At 33.2% G+C, this 22,521-nt stretch overlaps 1 pseudogene; it reads right to left on the bottom strand.

Moving 5' to 3' along the window:
* The window catches only part of LOC128174683 (uncharacterized), a 131,508-nt pseudogene that overhangs the window by 6,172 nt on the left and 102,815 nt on the right, over positions 1-22,521 (bottom strand).

Raw genomic sequence — 22,521 nt, 5'->3', positions numbered from 1 at the left:
ATTGTGTTAATAAAATTCAATGTGACACAGTGACTGTTTATGACCAAAAAAAAGATAACTTGAAATAACTGTTCATTATAGATGTACTTTCATTCAATGTGTACAATGCCAAATTGTGTTTCTGTAAGTAAATTTTAAAAAAAATTAATTTAATCATTAAATGCTGCCTTTGGTATTTATGTAACAACTAATTTGACTATAATTACTGGAAAATTTAGGTACTTTTCATTATAAATAGCTAATACTGAAATATCACGCGATTAAACTCACACCGACTTTTGCAGCAAATATTAAGGAAGTAATTTCCTGTTCTACAACATATTAACAAAATAAATATGATATGGATATAATTTTGCATTTTTTACGGTTTAAGCTGAAACAAAAATAAACCCAAAGCAAAACGAAGGACATCTGATCTATTTTTTTATTGTTTTTATTTCAAAACTTCATTGGCAGTACTAAAAAAAAGTCAAAATGTATGTGTTAGTCAAAATAATTATGCATGATTTCTGCTAATTCTTTCCGAACTTTTTGGTACTATACTTACATGACACACAATTTAAATATACTGAAAAAAAAGCTTAAAAAGCACCACAGTTGCCATATGTCAAATTCTGCGAACTCATAAAGAGTTGATGCAAGCCGAATAACATCAGTATAAAAAGTTAAGGACAATTAATATTTTAGTATTATCATTCCTTGTCAATTGTAGCTCAAAACCTGGTGCTTTTAATTTGTTAAGCTTCACTGCCTACCGCTAGTAAGCATTAAAAGGTAAAAGGAATTTTTGATAAATACACAGAAAAATGTGTCGTTTCTATTAAAGTCTAATCAATATACCTTTTTGTGGTTGAACAAAGGCACTTTAAAGTAAATGCTTTTCAATGTCATACATAATATATAGTGATAAGTGATCTAGAAACACAATTGGTTTTATAACTAAATCAATACAGCTGCGTGTTTACGTTATTTTTGTAAGTACTAGAGGTTATCCTTCGCAAGCCCGGAGATATACATTTTGCAAATGAATATGATACAATGCGGCTTTGTTTATTCTGTGTCCAGAAATCTTCTTAATTGCTTTCTAAACATATTCTTTAAACTTAAAATACAAAAAAAATTAAGTGCATGGCTGGATAGTTAGAGGAGCGGGCATGAATGAAAATTTTAAAGTAAAATGAATTTTATATATATATATATATATATATATATGTGTGTGTGTGTGTGTGTGTGTGTGTGTTTGTTTGTAAACCCTATCAACGGAACACGGGCTTTAGACGACACACGTATAAGGTTTCTCCACCCTCGATGTTTTTATGGTTTAATCTGTGTAATTTTTGTTTAAATTTGATGATAAATATGCAAACAATCAAATTAAAGTTAAATATTGGTATGTTGCAAATATTTTGTTGATGCTGTAGGAGCTAACACAAGTACACTATCAGGACAGTTATAGCAACGACTGCTCTCTTATCAAACATCACATTTATTTTAACTAATTTCGATATAATAAAGCAATTTTTAAAAGAAATTAATCGCAATCCTTTATTTTAAGTATTTTAACATTTTAAGGCCATTTAAAATTGCCTGTATGGAAGCTATCACATTTACAGTGCATTTTGATTCGATTTTTCAACCATGAATAAGTACAGTTTAGCAACATAAAACGTCTATAACTTTTGAAATAATGGTTCAAATTCGCTGAAAATTGGTACATTTGTAATTCATTATATATCCTATCGAAATCTGCAAAGAAATGTTTACCTTGCCTGGTAAAAAATTACGAATTGTGGTCTCTGTCAAGTTTGCCTATATACGGTTTTATCAGTTTTTCATTGAATTCAGCGATTTCAACTCAAACTACTCTCTATGAATTGTTAAACATTGGTGTCTTTTCACTTAACATAGCTTAAAATGTGTTAAACACAAGTATAAATCAAGAAATATTGGCAAAACTATGCACCACATAACACTATTATTATAACCGATAACGGTAAAATATTCCGGATTGCTCACAATGACGTCACGCGACAATCGAAAGACCTTAAAAATGAACACGCAAAAATCCAAATGAACACGAAATGGTGGTGTTCAGTTAGATTTTGTTATAAATCAACTAGAAAATGTCCTAGGATGCATCTGATTAAAAAAAAATAATGTGTTAATTTGACCGGATGCATGAGATATGTGCAATGAGTGTGTATAATATGACCACCGATCCATCATTTTTTCTTCTCGGCGAGACTTACACACATTGCGAGTGCGCATGCTCGTTACATCAAATGGCGTGGAAAATGACATCATAATACAGTACCCGTTTCACACTTTGTTATGAACATGGGGACGAAGTAAACTTTGAAAAAGGTAAGTAAAGAATCCTGTAAATATATAGATAAAATTGTATGTTTTAAATATGGCCTATGAATTATGAGGAAAGATATGTTCATTATAATATATGACATTACGGCACTATTGTCTACTCAAGAATGTACAAGTATAAGGCAGAGTTACAATGTACATAGTTGCATGATTGCAGTATAAATGGTTAAAACCAATGAACATAAATTTTTTATCGTTAATTTTAGTGAAAACACAAAGAAATCTTTTCTATATCTATGTTTCTGGGTAGGTAAAATTCCATTTAACATTGGCATATGTTGTACTCGCGGTGAGATTCTGAAACAATTTCTGCATGTGCATATAAATCTAATATATTTCAAATTGAATCAACGTGGATCTTTTGCATTGTGTAACCCAATATACTGTCAGAAATTAATAATGTTTTGTTTATGTCATATCAAGTTAGGTTTCATTTTGAAAAAGAAAGTAGAGTCGGTCATGCCATGTGTATGGCAGGGACAGACATACACACAGGCAATACCTTGTGCAAATTTTTTCATGTGGGGTCATGTGTAAGTACAAATCTACATTACGAGGTTCACCTTCAGAATTCATACAGGAGGAGTAAGATGGGGTTCTTGGAAAAGTTACACACAGGTGCTACCTTTTTTTCTTGTGGGGTTATGTTCAAACACATAATGAGGTTAACCTTCACAATTCAAAGTAATAGACAACAATGGAACAAAAACTGTTGGAATCCCTGAATCAACCTCACCATTAATAGCTTACAGTGTGTAATATCATTAATGTTCTTGCCAATCTCGAGGAGGGGGGATATAATTGCTGCCAAGTGTGCATACAAATGAATAAATGCACTAGGATAATTTGTCTCTAACCATGTTTCAATCATATCATTAACTAAATTACAAATATCTTGATTACCGTTTTGTATATTCCTCTTATTGATGAAACAGCATCAGCTGTTCTAACCCAGTTAAAACCATTTCTTTTCCTGTAGCATTATCCCCACCCCCAAAAAAACACCCTCTACCACATTTCAGGCATCTTACCGTGCAAAAAATTAATATATCATATACAGAAAAATGACTTCAATAAGATATTATTTTCAATCCAGAAAATTCTATCAGTACTATAACATAAGAAATTAACAATGAGAGCATGAGTTTCTTATATTGCAATACTGCGATTTTACCACAGGTAGTCTATTTATAACTGAATTATGTATGTTCCAATGCATCTGTGCAAGAAAAAGAAAATCCAATGAAAGTAAACTTAAAATTTCCTTTTTTTTAATGATGCACATTTTCATTAAGGACTGTTGCCCTGCAACAAACATACATGATAAAAAAAACAACAACACCGCTAATAATTACCTGACACTTTTATTCTGAATGACAAGTTTTTCTAATTTGAAAGAAAAAAGAAGAATACTTGGAGTTCATTACAATAAATGGAAGCAGTGTACCATAATAAGTATCTCCGTTAAAAAATCAAAAGTATCAGTATATGCTGTAAAAGACCACAAAACACAATATTGGGAAAAAAATAAGGTGTATATGCTTTGTCAGCTATTTAGTCATGGTAAAACAATGCAACCTCCCCAACCTTTATAATTCAAAGAATTTGATCAATAATGTATGTCAGTGGCTGTCCCTATTTGATTAACAAAATTTAATACATGTAATTAGAAAACACAATAACAATTATCCTAAATTAAAAAGAAAAATATATTTTAACTTGAAATTTCAGTTTCACACTTTCAATTTTGAAAAAATAATATACACAAGTTTTCTACCATTTCAATGCTCCTTGCATTTAATCAATACATATTAGATTATAATACCTTGACAAGCGTTTCTTAAAAAAGAAATTAAAGTCAACTACATTTTCAAAATGTATGATATCTATTGCAGATAAACAATTAAAACATTTTTCCTGATATTCATCCATCTGATGTTATTAAGCATACCACAACTTTTTGCATTCAATTTTAACAAACCTGAATAAGCTCAATTTTTGGAAATGTTAAAAAAAATCTATTAAATTATAAACCTCATATTCAATGTAAACGTCATACAGATAAATGGAAAAAAAGTAATGAGCTATATAAAAAAACGCATGGCCAAATAACTGAGGGACATATTGTGTTATGCATTTGTAACAATTAGGGACAACACAAGCTTAGTTTTTTTGTGTTTTTATGATCACATCAAAGATTGATCAAATATAAATCGCTTTAAATTCTGCCTTTCCATGCAAGTTACACATTTGTGACAAACATTAATGTATGATACTATATGTCCACTTAAAAGGAATTGATATGCAGAAAACATTTTTTTTTAAATGTGGACATTTAGATTCCTGATGTCTTCACATGGCAGGATGTAAATTTTAAGAATGTAAACCTTTGCATCAATTCATAAGCATCCAATCATAACAAATTTCATATTTTTACCAGAAAACCACACCAGAATTGTCTTAATCAATTTATATCGAAATTTATCGACACAATATTTGTACCTCAATAATTTGAAATACACAATCATTAATCTTTAAAGTCTTTGAAAAACAAACAGATCAGGGATATTACCGTTATTTAAGTCACTCAATAGTCAGAGCTGTTCCATTTAAACATACCTGGATGGGTTTCCCCTTTTCAACCCAAAATTAAAAATAAAAATACCCACTAAAAAAAATTGTAAGATAACTCATCTTAAATCAAAAAAAAAAAAACAACCCAAGATAAACAAGTACTACCAATAATTGTAACGGTCCCCGTTACAGTTGTTTCCCAGACGCTCCCCATACTCCCTTCAGTGCCCCATTCATCTTCTGTTGAATAGACCTCAGTTACAGCAATCAAAATATTGACCAATCAGAACTCTGCACATTAGCATGCATGTCATCATATTCATTTTTGATGATGCCATAATATAGGGACTCATAATATCTACCTACACACTGAATTTTGTTTTATTTCATTGAAAACTAAGAAAGTTAAAGCCATATACATCAACAGCCAATCAGATTTCAGCACGTTTCCTAGATTTCTCACATATATCTTCTTACAGTGCCTCACAAAATATACCCATGTCTTAAATTTCGAAGTATTTCATTGAAAAGTAAAAGAGTTACAACCATTTAAGAATTAGCTAATCAGAATGCAGCACACGAGCATGGATGTCCTTTCATTCATTTCTGATACAATCATATTGTAGGGATACATTATATATCTACCGTATATTCTAAATCTCATCTACTAAGAAAGTTATAGCCATTTACAATATCAGCCAGAATCGTAACGCTTAAAAACATCAGTGACCTATTTCGAAACCCCAAGAAGTTGAAAACACAACTGAAACACCTCAACCATCTTTTTTCTTCCTCATTTTGACCAACATCCCACTAACTTTCTTGTTGATATTGTCCCTTCGACGTAAGTGGATAAGCCCCCCCCCCCTTTTCCCTGCTTTTTTTCATTATTTTTTCTATCTCCAATTGTTTGAGACAATAGTCTTTTTCAAAATTAGCTTTGAATAGTTTTTTCAGTTCGTCCTCCTCTTCCTTGCTCCACCGCTTTCGTTCTGTCTTCTTTGGTTTTGAAACTGTCATAAAATAAAAGTAAAAAATAAGTTGTTTTACATTGATGAAAAGTGTATAAACCCTTGCACATACTGTTTATCATTAATATTTTTTGAGATGGTCATTTAGTGATTCCTTTTTAACCACATTTATTATTACTTGTATACCATAATCCATATAATTATATCCATGCTGAGTATAATGAATCATATACATGTATATAGTTTATCTAAACTTACATCCATCTTCATCATCACTATTCATGGGATTCCCATTGTACTCTGGAATAACGCTGTCATCATCTTGCTGCTGTTCAAATGCTGGCTTTACTTGAGAACCCACATCAGATGTACTTTCACCAGTTGAAATGATATCTGAAAATGTTTTGAAAATTCAAGATTTGTGCAAGTGTAAATCGTGTACGTAAATCTACGTAACATTCCGTTACACAAGAATGATACAGTACATCCCAGTTTGATCCAATAGTGTCTTATATTCATTTGGATCATCATAAAAATATTGTTTGTAAAAAGGTAGTCACAGCTGAAATTAACTAAATTTTGTATTTCTCTTAATTTCAAAATCTTTGAAAATGCAAATTAATAATGCTAGCTAAAATGAGGTGCAGAAAAGAATGCAGCCAAAAGAAATCTATTTCGTTTAGGAATTAACACCAAGTCAAAGTGTGTGAAGGTAGGATTGGACTTGCTTTGCAAAAGAACTAATCAAAACACCCTAAAAAATTTGTGTATTGTCTAATGAAGTCTAAAAATGACTTTCCAATTTGTAGCTTTAATTACATCTGACGCGTTATGTCTGGTGCATGCTATGACATCAAAATCAAAAACAAAATAACTTACCATCCAACTGAATATCGGAAAGTTTTCTTCCCACATAATGGGGCACTATTCCAAAATCTTGAATCAACAAAATCTTTGCTACTTCTGTTCTTTCTAGTACATCAGATGTTTGTCTGTAATGGTGTAAATGCACATCCATATTATGCCCTAGGTGTTGTATGATCCAGCTCCTCTCAGCTTCACTGGTATCAAGAGCCTGTTCATAAAAGTATGTACTTGTAGTGTAAAACATAACATGGTAATACTGTTTACTAGCGTGCATTGCTAATCTACCCTTGCAATGGCATGATAAAAAAGAAAATATATGATTGAGGGGTGTGGGATGATCCAAAGCACACTTGCCAAACTGAGCACTTGATGCATCTTGACATAAGCAACAAGAAAATATAATTATGGTTTACCAGTGAGAAAGTGAACTGTTTTCAATATATTTGACCATTTATAAAATAACAATTTGTCCAACCAACCACAGGTCAAAGAGTATGGAAAGGATATTGATTTTTACCTGAACCATGGTGGCCCTATATTTCCTCATATTACTTGTACGAATAAGGCTTGGACTTGACAGCCCAGCCTCTTGAGCAACAGTTGATATGGCATCATACGCCCTAAATACACCTCCAGCTGCAATAAAAATCAATGGAGAAATAAAATACATCTAGCCATTTAAGATTATTTTTTAGCTTACTGCCAAAAATTGTATAACTGGTAACCTATTTATAATATTTAAATCTTTCAATTTAATGCTGTCCAGCCAGCATGAAATTGTCAAGAACAATATCTGGCAAACCTTTGGCTATGTTTGTTTCTGCTATTGTATGAAAAGGATAAAAACTGTTCTTGGTCGTCTTATGGCAACTTAAAATTTGTTAGCTAGATATTTACCAGTACCGACAGAAAACTGCAAAAATAAAAAGTTTCTGGAAATCTTTTGGCAGCTTATAGTTTGCTACTCCTATTAAATAAATGCAAAACATGCAGTTTTGAATTAAATTGCAGAAAATTTGCTGCAATTAATTTATTCTAATAAGGTAAAGGATTATTTCACGAATTATTGAATTCAGTGGAGGGGATAGCATAATTTACTGTCCACAGGCAGTCAAGCTATGAATTATCTGAATCCCCCATTTTATGTATAACTGATTTATAAACATACACACTCTGCACTTACTTTTGCTACCAAAAAGGTATGGAGATTCAACTGGAATGGAACATGCCTTTCGAACTATCTTGCTTGCAATAAAACTTAGAGCCTGGCGCGTTTCCAGAGGTAAAATAACTGGAACACATCTTCCAACCTAAAATAGAAACTGATGGACTTAAATCATTGACTTATTGTTCTACACTGAGTGGCCAAAAGAATTGCAACAAACATGGTTGATGTCATCGCTGTATGTAGGCATCTTTTTGGTATTTATATTCTATTTTTATCGGGATAGACAAAATACGAAAATATTATCTTTAAGTGCATTTTCTAATGGAGATAATTATCATTTACAAACCTTTCCTCGTATCTCAACAACTTCCTGAGTCATTAAAAGGTGTGCTTCGAATGAAGGCAGCTCTTTCATCAATTGTGCCTGAACATCATCTTGACCAGTTTTTCTCTGATTGTAAGCCTTCAATCTGATTAAAGAAACATTGCATATCAACATCTAAAATGCAGCAAGAAGCTATGCCTTTAAATTCATACTTTTATGAATGGACTCTCCTCATATTTCTAAAACCAACCTCCCTGCACAGAACAAAATACACTTTAACATATTTTACTGTTTAGATTTTGTGTAAAGGTCAGTCAACAAAACTATCATATTTGGATCCCAAAACTTATGTACTATGTACTGTTTTGATATACATACCTTATTGCCTGAACCTCATGGCACCTTTTCCTATTGTACAGTGTGATCCTGGCCAAAGTCAACACAGCAACTTTTTTGTAGTTAACATATGAAATGTCAGTAAGATCAAGGTCGCAGATCTCCGTTTTCATAAATTCTGTTATTTTTTTAATGTCTTCGGGTGTCGGCAATGACTTGGGCTTATTATACTGTCTTTCTTGTAAAACCATTCTTGCTAGCTTCGTTACTTTTATCGTATACTAACTACTTTCCTATATATTTCTAACAAAACCGAAATATTTTAAAGATGTCGTGTAAGATAATTAAGACTCTTAAAGCATGGTGATTGAATATATTCAAACTAAATATTGTATAATATTGAAAATGTCTGATGTTTGCAAAAGCCTATATTTGAGGCCAAATCGTATATTAAGTGCACTATACCTCTCTCTAATATTTCTGAAGTTTGTTTTATTTACAAGCGGTGAAAAAAATGCAGGTTGAATTGTTGTTGTTTGTTTTTCTTTTTGATAAACAAATTTTGTAGCAAGTTAAAATGCTTTAATAAATACATGTACATTAAACTTAAAGGAAATAATCAATGCTTCAAGTTACAAATTCACTATAAATAATCAACAAAAATTGTGTAATCAATTTGGCATTTCTTTTCACTACGTGTCTGAAACATTATGTTTGTAAATGCTAACGGAATGAACAAATGCATTTTTTTAACACACAAATAATCACAAATAAAATGTTTTAATTACTTTTAGTTAAAAGAACGTTCAAAACAAATACATGTATCTGCTTAACCATATTTAAGTGGAATTTCAACCGATTGAGCAAACAAAGATAATAAATAAGAAAATACAAAAAAAACCCCAAAAAAACCCCATTGATATTCGATTCAATACATCATATTTAATAATTGATAAAACAAGGTGAAAATTATAAAACGAAAAAAGAGAGAGAGAGAGAGACTCTTAGAGTTAATACAATTTATGGGAAACATATGTAATCACTAATTAATGATCAAAGGGACAATACAAACATAACTTCGTAAGTAGAGTAATGTTTTTGATGAACTGCGACATCACTCTTCAGTTCCGCTTTCTTCACTGTCTGTTTCATTAATCACACGGGCGGCGTCTTCCAAATGCACGGCCCAGTCCTGCACGCCATGGACGGGTGTATCTTGATGTCTCGCATACGAGAGGTACCATACCACGCTGGTAATATGGGCACAGCAACCTACCACGCGAGATCCCGCCTTGCATTTACAATACCTCGCCTGCACCACTCCTTCTCCGTATTTAATCCAACAGTAGTATTTCTTTGCAGAAACGTGGCGACTCTGAATGCGTGCACTGACGACATTTTCAACATCTTCATTTACATGAATCTCGTAGTTTCCGTCTTCATTGATATATAGCACCTGGCCATTTTTACCTGATAAGTTCCAAGGGTTATCTCACGAATTTCTTCTTCAGACAGTTGAGGGAACTCTGGAGCCACACCTGAGGCGTCAAGTTTTGTCCATATAAATGTTCGCCGATCGATTCCCTCGGTTTCAATCCAATTCCGAAGTTCGTTCGGTTGGCGAGATAAATACACCATCTTCGCTGCAAAGGCAATATCCTCTTCTGTGTCTCCAGAGCTAAGGGGCGGGGTGTACTTGATACATATTGCGGATATGATCCTATCATAGTCGCCAACATAAGGTATCTTTGTATTTGGGAGTAGGGGAAAAACCAGGGTTCTGGACCAGTGTCCTCCCATAGAGTTACTATAGGGTATCCTCCTGGTATCCTCCCAAGGTGTGAGGATACCTATGACGTCATCAATTAGGTTTAAATAATAAACTAATTAATAATAAATTATCAATTAAAACAAGTGTCGATTTTAAATATAATAATGATTGATTGATTATAAAATTGGTAAATATATCAATTAATATAATCTGTAATAATTATTTACGTATTATACCCAGTTTGAAATTCTGACCTAGTTGAATCTCACCCAAAATCGACTTGAGTACCCGTCAATAAAACAGAGTCAATTGTAAAATTATGAAATTATGTTCTCGATTGCTCTGATTGGTCATGGTAAATGATTATTTATATTACATTGCAAAAAATATTATAGAAAAAATTCTAAGAATGTGATAATAGCTAAATTGATTTAAACCATATTAAAAGACAAGAGACAACACATATTTATTAACATATATTTATTTTCCCCGTTTCAATAATGAAGCATGGGTCGGAGAGTCACCCCACCTTCATTTTACAATGACACACATATATTTTATCTACATTGTACAATAGTGTTATTTACACTAAAAGAGTCGTCTACCATCCATCATATCTTACTTGAGCGATCTGTATATATGTACGCTTTTTTTGATATAATGGAATCTGATGTTGGACCTTTCCAGGGTAGTACACTCTTCTATTTATAGGTTTGATACATCAGATGCGTTAATCCATGAATTAAATTTCTTTGGATAATGATACCATTTGACAAATAATTGTTTGTTCCTTCCTTTTCCTCTGGTCTTCAAAACTTTTTCAACTTTCCATAGGTCATCATCGTTTACATCCACTTTCTGAAGTTCAGATTGATAAAAAGTTCCTTTGATTTCATCTTTGTCAAAATCCTGTACTTTGTAAACAGGCAAACCACCACGTAAAATCCTCTGGTAAATGATAAACACTTCACCCGTCCATCTTTCATCGTATTCTCGAGAAAATGGATATCTGAGATGAGTTAGTCGAACGTAATCACCAATTATAAATCTAAATGGTTTTCTTACAGTCTTTGTCTTTTTAACATTCATGTGTTCCTTTGGCCAATACATTCTCCACCATACGGCTGTTTCCTTTCGATTGTTGACACTTTTAGGAGCCATACCAATAGTTCTGTGATATGTGCCATTGTAACTTTTCACAAATGTTTGAAGTTTATTTATGTAGTCATACCCCTGTTTGTAAGTCATAAAACGATAAATCCTTGTTTTTTTAGTTTTTATGACACGCTCGGCTATCGCAGCTTTGGTTTCATTTTGAGCATATAGATGAGTTATTTTATGGTCTTTCAAAACTTGTTGGACTTCCTTGGCTCGAAATTCCTGTCCTTTGTCAGTTCGTATTCGTTTTGGGACTCTACCTTCTAAAAGAATGTCCCTCAACGCATTGGCAACGGAAACTCCTTTTTTGTTTTTTAATGGTCGCATCCACAAATACTTTGACAGGACATCAATGACGACCAGTATATATGCAAATCCATCGTTGTAGTTAGCAAACTTGTTCATGTCCATAAGATCTGCAGACCATTGGTCATCTATGCCGGTCACCATAATTTTATTTCGTTTAAAACGTCTCCGTACAGATCTCTGTAAGCTGTAAGCCTCTTGCTTTTGTAACCATTTTCTGATTTTATATTTACTTATAACATATTTACCATCTTTCCTCACATACCGAAACAATTTATCTGGTCCCAAAAAACTTCCAGCATTCTCGGGATTGTAATAAATTTCATGTAAATAATTTTCCCACGACATGTTTCCTCAGCAATCCGCAGCGCTAAAATGAATCAACAGTTCTATATCACACTGATTTATAGATAAATCATTCCCCACTTTCATTCCCTGATTCTCCCTCAGAATCCACGTCATCATTTTCATCCTCATCTTCACTGTCTGTTTCGTTGTCATTAGTTTCTTCGTCATCTGACAAATACATCATTTCCTCAAGCAGATGTTTGTACTTTCTAAGAGCCATACGAACGGCTGGTAAGTTTTCATTTCCCTTTTTAAGGAACTTTTCAACATTATTCATTACTTTCTCGTGAATCTGTCCGCCTTTCAAGTCCAGCATGTCCAGAATAGTTTTTCCATAAAGGTTCAAAAACGAGATAAAATCAGTCTCCTCCATTTTCTTGTTTGCCTTTTTTTCTGCTTCTCTTTTAGACAATCCTTCTTTTCGATATTTTTTAACCTTTTCGGACCATGTATCCTCATTTGTAACCTTCGCTCTCCGTTTCATTCTTTTAAAGTAGTCTTCTTCTGTTGACTCAGTAGGAGAATCATCTTCATTGTCCATTTCGTATTCATCTGACTGAAATATATGGTGCTTCTTTTTTCGTGGTTCCTCGTGATCATCTAGAGATAGTTGTCGTTTGCGATTTTCATTTTCTGGGCACCATCTCTTGATATGTCGTTGGAGGTCATGTGGACTATCAAATACAAGTCCACAATCATCACAAGATGACAGAGCAGAACCTACAGACGAATCCATAATTGCAAACGTTGGTCTTTTTACTTCAACAGAGCTATTTAAATGCGTCCTTTCTTCTTCAAAAGGTATTTGCAACTGATTTGTTGCGCCGGGTTTGTGTTCTTTTATAGGCATGTCTGAGAAAATTTCTGTGCGCATGCGCATTGGTTCGGGTGTTGTCGGCTTTAAATCTATTAAAAGATATCCAAAAGGTTTTTCGGTTGCTTCTTTGAATTTTCTCATCAAATACTGGGTGTTGTCAGGATACATCTGTCGAGCCAATGTCATCACCTGTTGTTTATCTATCGGATTCTTAAACAGAACAAGATAATGACAATTTCGTCTTTGGGTTGGATCCTTATTATAGAATAAGTTCTGGTTAATAGCGATGACTGAAAGGTTTCTGTGATGGCTCCCTTCTGTAAACAATTCATTGATCCGGGTATCCTTTGAAGCGCTTGACATCAAATCATCCAAAATTAAAACATTTCTTGTTTGAGGGTTTATAAACGAATCATCTTCCAAATCCATTGGTATTCCTTTAATAAATTCAACAGTAGGGGAAACTGTGTCTTTTATCACGTCATACAAAGGTTGCCACCGTTTGTATAGCCAAATTATTCGTTCTGGTGGGGGTGTAATTTTGGTTAAGCTGTTCTGTAAAAGTGATTTTACAAAGTAAGTTTTTCCACATGAGGTAGGGCCCGATACGTTGGCAGTAAATGGATGTTTGAACTGAAATATCTGCTGATGGTGCTGCTGCTGCTGCTGCTGGGAATTTATTGCACAATAATCATTTTGTGAAGTGTCATATATCCCCGGCTCTGACACATGAATCCCTAGTAAATAATTGTTTGAAGTGTTTTGCTGCTGTTGGGTAGACATGGAATATTGCTGCTGCTGCTGCTGCTGCTGGGAAAAAACAGTATATTTCTGCTGGTGGTGTAAATTCTCGGTATCTCCTTTCTCTTTGATTGGATGTTTAAGTTTTATATGACGTTGTAAATCCTGAGGCCATACATAAGATTTCAGACAAACCTTGCATTGATTCATAATGATAGATGTTAACACCTCGACTGCAGATTATGAAATGACTAAAATCTCTCATTTCACTCCTTAAATAACCGTATCTGATGCATTCTGGGAAATCCTCCAATGTCCGTGAGCTAATGTTTGAATTCCATCATTCAAGATATACCGCTTGTCATCAAAGGGTGATAGAGTTGTCTTGTTCAGTGCAATAGTGTGTATCTGATGTTTATCTGATCTAAATGTCACCATGGTTTCCATGTGAGATTGCCGTTCAAAGAGACATTGTTTGTAAGATGTATGACGCAATTTTGATCTTATCACAGATTTGCTGACACCTTTAGCCGTACGTTTTTCATTTGGACCAAATGTGAGACTATACATTTTTGGTCTCAGCCCAACAAATTCGGTCATGGGCACTGATGTGGTCTCGTCTTTCATTTTTCCGAGGACTTTTTTATTGGTTGTATCATGTAGAAAATGATCTGATGGGTAGTCGCTAAAGTCGAACTTGTCTTTGTCTTGCTCCATATCATTGTACAGATCTTCTGTAAAAATATTGTAGCACAAGGAATCTGTGTCTGTGAAGAGCAGCTCTGCCATTCTACCATATCTAGATTTGATATGGTTATAATGGAAATCATACATTAATACCTTTGACAAATCTAAGATGGAAAATCCCACGTAGATAGGACGATTTAAGAGACAATGTCAGTAAGCATTGAGCTTCGCATGGAAAGTGAAAATTTTTAAAATCAATGAAAACCATACTAAGTCATCAAAGGAGAAGCAAATAGCATATTTTTGACAAAATTTGAGTGATATTTTTTTTTTGCTTGGTTTCCATGACAACAAAACGAATGTGCGTGTTCCAGATAGTCTATTAGTTTACAAAATCCTTGAAAAATATGGATCTAAATATACAATATGGGCCACTTTAAAGTTAAAAATATACCTTTTCAATAGTTTACATAGAAAGACAATCATTTATTTAATATAATTTGGATGGAATTATTATTCAATGAAATGACATCATAGTTGCTATGACAACCTAAATAAGATATGTTTTTACAAGATACAGTATTGTCATAAAACAATTACTTTTTAAAACCTTTTTTTTAAAAAAAGCAACGACCTCTGCAAAAATAAATTATATCAGCATAATGACAGTTGTCAATATTATGTACATAAGCAATAAATTTGGGTAGTTGGTTTTCCTAATTTTTTTTGCAGAATGATGAAAATTTGCCATTTTCCACCATTTTTTATTCAGTTGAACCTCTACATAGCCTATAAAAATTATATATTAGTAAAAGTAAATATTAAATAAATATTCAATATGACTTGATTGTTATGTTCTTACTTTTCAATGTTTTTATTTTTGTGTTTTAAGTCCATAGCAACACAATTTTGACCATAGCAACACCTTTTTGACACATCAAGTCATTAATTTATTTTAGTTTATTTAACTGCATGTAAGTAGTTTATTATTATATTATTTTTTTTAAATATTATGAGAAAAACATTTTATTATTATATTTTTCTTTAAATCCAATTAAGGTATTCCCATAGCAACATATTTTTTTCCATAGCAACACATTTTTTGCCACAGAAATCAGACCTAGAATATGTTTTTAATGACTGTATGTATCTTTATTTTATATTTTAAAAACATCATTATTTAATTCCTTCGGAACACTTCCATTCTCTTTAATTTTTCTAAATCATGTCCATAGCAACATTATGTTATCCCTAGCAACATATTTTTGCCATAAAAATCAGACTCGAGATAGGTTTTATAAGCACTTTATGCATTACAATCATGAAATGTTTAAATTTTAGAATCCTAAAAACTATACAAATGTAATCAAAAACACTTTATGAAAAAGATTTGTATGGCAACAATGTTCTGTTTATATATATATATATAGAGAGAGAGAGAGAGAGAGAGAGAAATATTTTGACACAGATACAAACTTTACAATTTTAATAAATGTAACCACTGTTTGAAACATAAAATTACCATTATACATAGCTGTAATTATCCATTTGTTTGATTTGTTTTCTTGTTAAGCAAAACTAACAGCAGAATATACTCGGAACTTACTAATAGCAATGCAATTTTAACCATACAAATTGGTTTAAGGTAAAGTTTTTACTTTTTGTTACATAAAAAGTTATTTAAATAGTTCTTGCATTTAACAGAAGTACATCGACATGTTTTTAAAATTTTTCATGAATTTTTTTAACAAAATTGTCATCACTGTTTATGACATCGACAATGACTAACCTCACCAGTTCAAATGATGAGTTTCAGTTGTAAATATACATGATGCGTTCACCTAGCACACACACAATACTACATTTTGACAAGAGGTCCATGGTTCTTCTCGGTCACCTGAGTACCAGTAATGTGGCATTTTCAATGTATATTCATGTGCATTATAATTACGGGGCTATCATGAAATCATTTTTAATATTCCGGGATTATTTAATCCAATAAACTTTTGAAATTCTAAAAAAAATTAAAAAGTTGTAGCATAACATTCAGTGATATAATTGAACAAATCTTTAAAAACAAAAAAATTGGGCAAAAATTACACCCCCTACCCTATATAATCTTTAAAAAACAAAAAAATTGGGCAAAAATTACACCCCCTACCCTATATAATCATTGTTGCCCTGCCCTAACAAGAAAACTCCTGATCCAAGGGCCATGAAATTCATAATTATGTACTTACTTCTTCGGATTAATACCCCAGAGCAGAGGAGGAGATTTTCAAAGAATTACTGCATTTAGAGCCCCACCCTAACACCAGAACACCTGACTCAGGGCAATGAACTTCCCGATTTTGGAAGAGTCACACTTCCTCATCATAATTATATATGGAGAAGAAGCTAAAAATGTTCAAAAGTTTACGACCAACGTATGACGAATGATGACGGACAAAAACAGATAGCAATAGGTTACCTGAGTGACTCGGGTGACCTAAAAATAGTGAATCAGAAGTTCTAATAAGATGCTAAAGTGGACAAGCTTCTAAAATTGTCTACATCATTTTCAGCTTCTAGGTCCTCTTCTCCAGCCATCTGATCACAACGGGAATCTTTCCTCCTTTTTAAGGCCAGTCTGCAGAAATAGCTGGAAACTTGATTTCCGGAAAGAAACTCATCAATTCTGAAAATGCGATTTCCTTCTGCATTTCTCGCTCTTCTCATCTCGGAGGCTACATCCTCTGGGTCAAGTTTATGACCACTACTTTCTCCAACATCAAACTTCTCTTTCAAGAAAGCTTTTTGAGATTCAGTGAATCGCTTAAACTCGCGTTTTGACTTTAAAGCCCATCCCTTGTGAAGAACTTCAGCAGAACCAACTGGATATTTGTCTCCTTCTAAACAAGGGAGAGTGCATATTTTATCCTGAATTTTATGCTTGTACAGCAGTTTGGTTCTATCACTTAAACATTCCTGTTGTTTATTGTAAGTGTGTTTACCAATGTCTAGATGTTTTAAAAGATTTCCATATTTGGAAAAAGTTGAACAGCAAAGACCATCTGGACAGGAAAATAGAGCACTATCTCCATTCTGAATTACATGAGTATCTTCATCTGTCTCCTCTTCTTCTCCAACTGAGATGTCATCATTGCTTGTCACAGGAGTTGGATTTTGTTGTGCATCACATCTACAGCATTCACTTCGAGTTTCAAATACAGACAGAACCTGTATTGCTTTCTCTAAAGCATGTGGTCTATCCGACTGGTGTAAAGGGTAGGACTTCCCATTTCCTATGCTATACTGGCGCCATACTTTGAAGCTATCACTGCTATATTCAAAATTGTTTATACTCATTATGTCTTTCAACTTTTGTTTGACAGGAGGATTTTGGCCAGGAACTGCTTCAGCCAGAACAAGGGAAATATTTAACATGTTACTCTTCTGTACAGCAAGCATAAATTCTTGGGCAGTGCGCACATTGTTCCCCTCGTTAACATATTTTCGAATGGCAGATTTAATGTGTGCTGCTCTTCTATCGCATATTGATTTTCCTCCTTGAGGGTCGGCAAAGTCAAGGCGCCTAACATGGATACCAGTTCTTTTGTTCATTTCTGTTATTGCTGATATGCTGAGATGCCCATGGAAACACCCAGCATTGTCTGATCGTATGAACGCTTCCGTAATCTGTGGGTTCTTTTTCTTGATTAACATTAAGGAATCCTCCAAGATGGCATTAGAAATCCTTGCATCTTGAGATGCATTATCAAAAAGATGGATGATAGTGTCAAATACTATAGCAGTTTCCACTTCAGTGTCAACAGCAGTTGCTCTGTAAGATGCAACAGTGATGTGCCAATTCAAACCTCTCTTTCCATACCATTTCGATTGTGACTCTCTAAAATACAAAGAGTTATAACTGTTTATAATCCATATAAAAATGCAAATTTGTAGCCTAATTTTTTTTTTCAAACTTATTCTTTTTACTATAGTATTTGTTTATATCTACATGAAAAGGTTGGATGCCCATATACCATCAGGTGTTTGCATGTAATCACATTTACCTGTACACCAATGGAATGAACTTCATTGCCCAGTCTCTTTCAATAAAGACTTCATGGCTCTGCAAATCCTCTAGTTTAGTGGAGCGTGCTAAATCCTGATTATATGTTCTCAAAACATGCATCTTCCACTCCTCTATTGCTTTTTTACTCTAAAAAAAATGTAATTTAGAAATGGAAACTTTGGAGCACCTCCATGTTGTGACATACTATTTATTGAAATAAAAAATAAAATCAAGTGTAAATTCATAAATAGTTTCTTCCCCAAAATTGCCACCTAACATTGTAGCGCAGTAAGTTAGAGGGTTCAAAACGAATCTGTAAGTCGTGAGATTGAATCCCTCTGGGGATTTTGTAAAATTTTAAAGAATTTTAAATCAGTGGAAGTATTTCAATTATGATGTACTTTAATCCACCTTTATATCAACAGATGTCCCATACCACCTTAAAATACTGGTATTATGGTGTTATCTGCAGTGAAAAAACTCAGACTAAAATATTTAGAACCTTTCTGCAGTAAAAAAGCAAGACTAAATTATAGCAATATACCTGTGACACAGTATAAAGGATTTCATCTTCCTGATCCTTGGATTCATAATCAGTTACAGTTGCAGCATGTTCTATGGATGAAAGCGCCTAACATGGATACCAGTTCTTTTGTTCATTTCTGCTATTGCTGATATGCTGAGATGCCCATGGAAACACCCAGCATTGTCTGATCGTATGAACGCTTCCGTAATCTGTGGGTTCTTTTTCTTGATTAACATAAAGGAATCCTCCAAGATGGCATTAGAAATCCTTGCATCTTGAGATGCATTATCAAAAAGATGGATGATAGTGTCAAATACTATAGCAGTTTCCACTTCAGTGTCAACAGCAGTTGCTCTGTAAGATGCAACAGTGATGTGCCAATTCAAACCTCTCTTTCCATACCATTTCGATTGTGACTCTCTAAAATACAAAGAGTTATAACTGTTTATAATCCATATAAAAATGCAAATCAGTTACAGTTGCAGCATGTTCTATGGATGAAAGCGTCTCCTTTACATTTTCACAAGCTTGGCAAACCTGATTATGGGGATGATCACATTCAAAAGCAAAGTCCACATCACCTGCACTCAATGCATGCTTACAACAATGATCAGCAACTTCTGATGACTGGGTCAAGTGCAACTAATCAGAGAAAGAAAATGCTATGTTTTATCATATATATATGTGTGTGTGTGTGTGTGTGTGTGTGTGTGTGTGTGTGTGTTTTTAGGATGTTAATTTTTGTAATAGCTAGTATAAATACATGTAGATAAAAAAAATTCAGAAATCAATTTTCTGCTGCAGAAATAATGCAAATTGTCATTAAGCTATAAAAAAAATTAAAGAGGGATTCATAGTCCAAATTACCTTGTATTCTAGCTTAAGATACTGCTTTGCAATGGTTAAAGATTTCCTTTTTTCCTCCACCCATTCTTTATCCATCCCCCTTGAAAACAGAACATCAAGGACTGTTTGAAGATCTTCAAATCCTTGTGCTCCATCAGCTGCATAATTATCCAATCCCTTCATGCATTTACGTATATTTGGATCTACTGACTCTAAAATTCGCATGTAGGAACGATGGCTTGCTTTTTCTGAAAATCCACCTTCAGAACAATATTGTAAATATTGATCTACCACACGGCTCCTGACACTGTTTAAGATTATTTTGGGGACTTCAATCTTTTCTCCACAAGACAACTTAAGATTCTTGATGCCATATGGTGCATCAGTCATAATAGCTGGTGACATTATAAAGTCAAGAAAATGAGATATTTGTTGTTCGCACAGCTTTTCCCTCCGTTGAGTGTTAGTTGCGGTTTGTTTCCCATGTCCAATTCGAAGAGCATGCTTTCTAGCTGCTGTAAATTTATATTTTGATAACCCAGGAATGTGTTGTCTGATGTCAGCTAATGAAAACTTATCAGCAATAATTGAAAGAAGCTGGCGCTGAGTACCCCAGTCATTGGCATGCTTATAAGCTGAAGCAACAACATCAACTATATCAACCGATTCTGTTTTTCTTTCAAGAAATGACTGAAAAACCTCATTTTCTTGGCCAGGGGCTAACACCCTAAGAACATCATGGAATATTTTTTCAGCCTTTACAATGTAGTCACTCTTAGTCCTTTCTGATGCATTCTCCCAGTTACACCTAAGTGTCTTCTTGATAGGACTCAGGCCACATGCTTCAACAAAGCTATCTAAATACTTCCTTTTCTTTGTTGACTCATCCTGGCTAGAACTGGGAGTCCAAATGCTTGACTGTGAGTTGGTATATGAATCCTCTGTTATTTCACTCACAGAAGTGGACTGATACGGTGACGACTGAAAGGGAAAATAAACGAATGAAATAAAGGAATAAATAAATTAGTATTGAATCTGACATATACATGTAGTACAAAATTCCAAACTCATAACAAATATATATATAGTGCTTGAAATCAATATGAAGTCATTTTAAGTCCATTTAAACATTTTAAATCTTTAACATATAACAGAAAGTCACAGATGACATTTTACAACCAATACTGCACATCTATAAATCAAGGTCTATTATCGTTTGAATTTTCTAAATCAATCTGTTTCTGAAAGAAAAGTCTCCTAATGGAACAAAATTAACTATATAATAATACATAATGATTGTTCACTTCATTCTTCTATTTTGCAGTTGATGATAATACAATGTACCAGTACATACAATTTAATACATACCAAAAGTTGCTCCTTGCTGAAAAATTCTGGTTCAGTTTCACTTGTACATCCTTCAAGTTCCATATCTTTTTCCTGAAAAATATTTTTAAAAGCCTGTAAATCTTAAATATAAAAGTCTTTTCAAAAATCATTTTCATATGATAAGGCAAATTTTGTATACATGTATTTTGTACAGGTACAGTGAGTTAATCAAAGTACTGAAGTACTGACAGGAGTTGATTTTATCGATTATCATAAAATGTATTGTAAAATCAATTTATCTTGCATGGCAATTAGTTTCTAGTTTGTATTTGAATTACGCACTTTTTTTACATGAATTTTTAGACTTTTCTGACAAGAATTTCGAGAAACCCCATATGAATCATGTTGAGTAATATTTAAAGATAGTTTTCAACTACTAGTATGTATTAGTTATCAAAACAATTCTAAAAATTGTATGGATCCAAGCACTTTTGATATCGAACTCTCGTCTCGTTTAACTAGACGCTCGGCTGTCTTTCTGTTAATATCAGACAAGCAAGAGAGCCCCCTCTCTGCTTGTCGAAGATTTACGGAGACAGCCGAGCGTCTGGTTGAACGAGACTATATTAAACTCTGGCGTAGGAATACATGAGACTACAAAATATCTAAATTGTTCGTAGTATATAAAATTTGACTATTTTCAAAGTGTTATAGAAAAGTTTCCTTGAAAAACAATGCTTCAGCAAACATTACATCGAATTTTTTCTATTATTTTCAAGAACTTAGTCTTGTCAGGGGTGATGATTTGCACTTAGGTCCAAACACCGTTTCACTTTTTGTTTGTTAGAGTAACTGCATATGAGAGTTGATTTAAATCAACTCCCAAAAAGGCATTTCATCTATCTTTTAGACTTGAATAGACACAGAAAGTAGCATAAGGGCCAATTCTTTTCAGTTATCATTTTGTCATCAGTTTTGAATTTTATTCTAGTTTCTGATAAATTAATATATCTTCATTTAAATTGTTGCTTTTGTGAAACCTACCATCAGTTGTCCCTGGTTATTCGAAAAATGCTCTTCACTTCCATCGAAAGATTCATCTTTCAATTCTTCAATCACTTTCTTCTGAAACATTTTCATACAGAATTATTATAATTAGATCCGAGACTTTCTGTTCAATAATAATGTATACAGCAAAACTCGAATATAACAAACATAAATATAGTGAATTTACGACTTTAACAAATTCTTATTCATGCCTCGGCAAATTTCTTATATAAACATATGGAACATTGCTGCATATAATGAACACTGC

The sequence above is a fragment of the Crassostrea angulata genome, chromosome 2 (genome assembly GCF_025612915.1).
Source record: "Crassostrea angulata isolate pt1a10 chromosome 2, ASM2561291v2, whole genome shotgun sequence".
Taxonomy (NCBI): Eukaryota; Metazoa; Mollusca; class Bivalvia; order Ostreida; family Ostreidae; genus Magallana; species Magallana angulata.
This window is presented reverse-complemented; position numbering and strand designations above follow the sequence as displayed.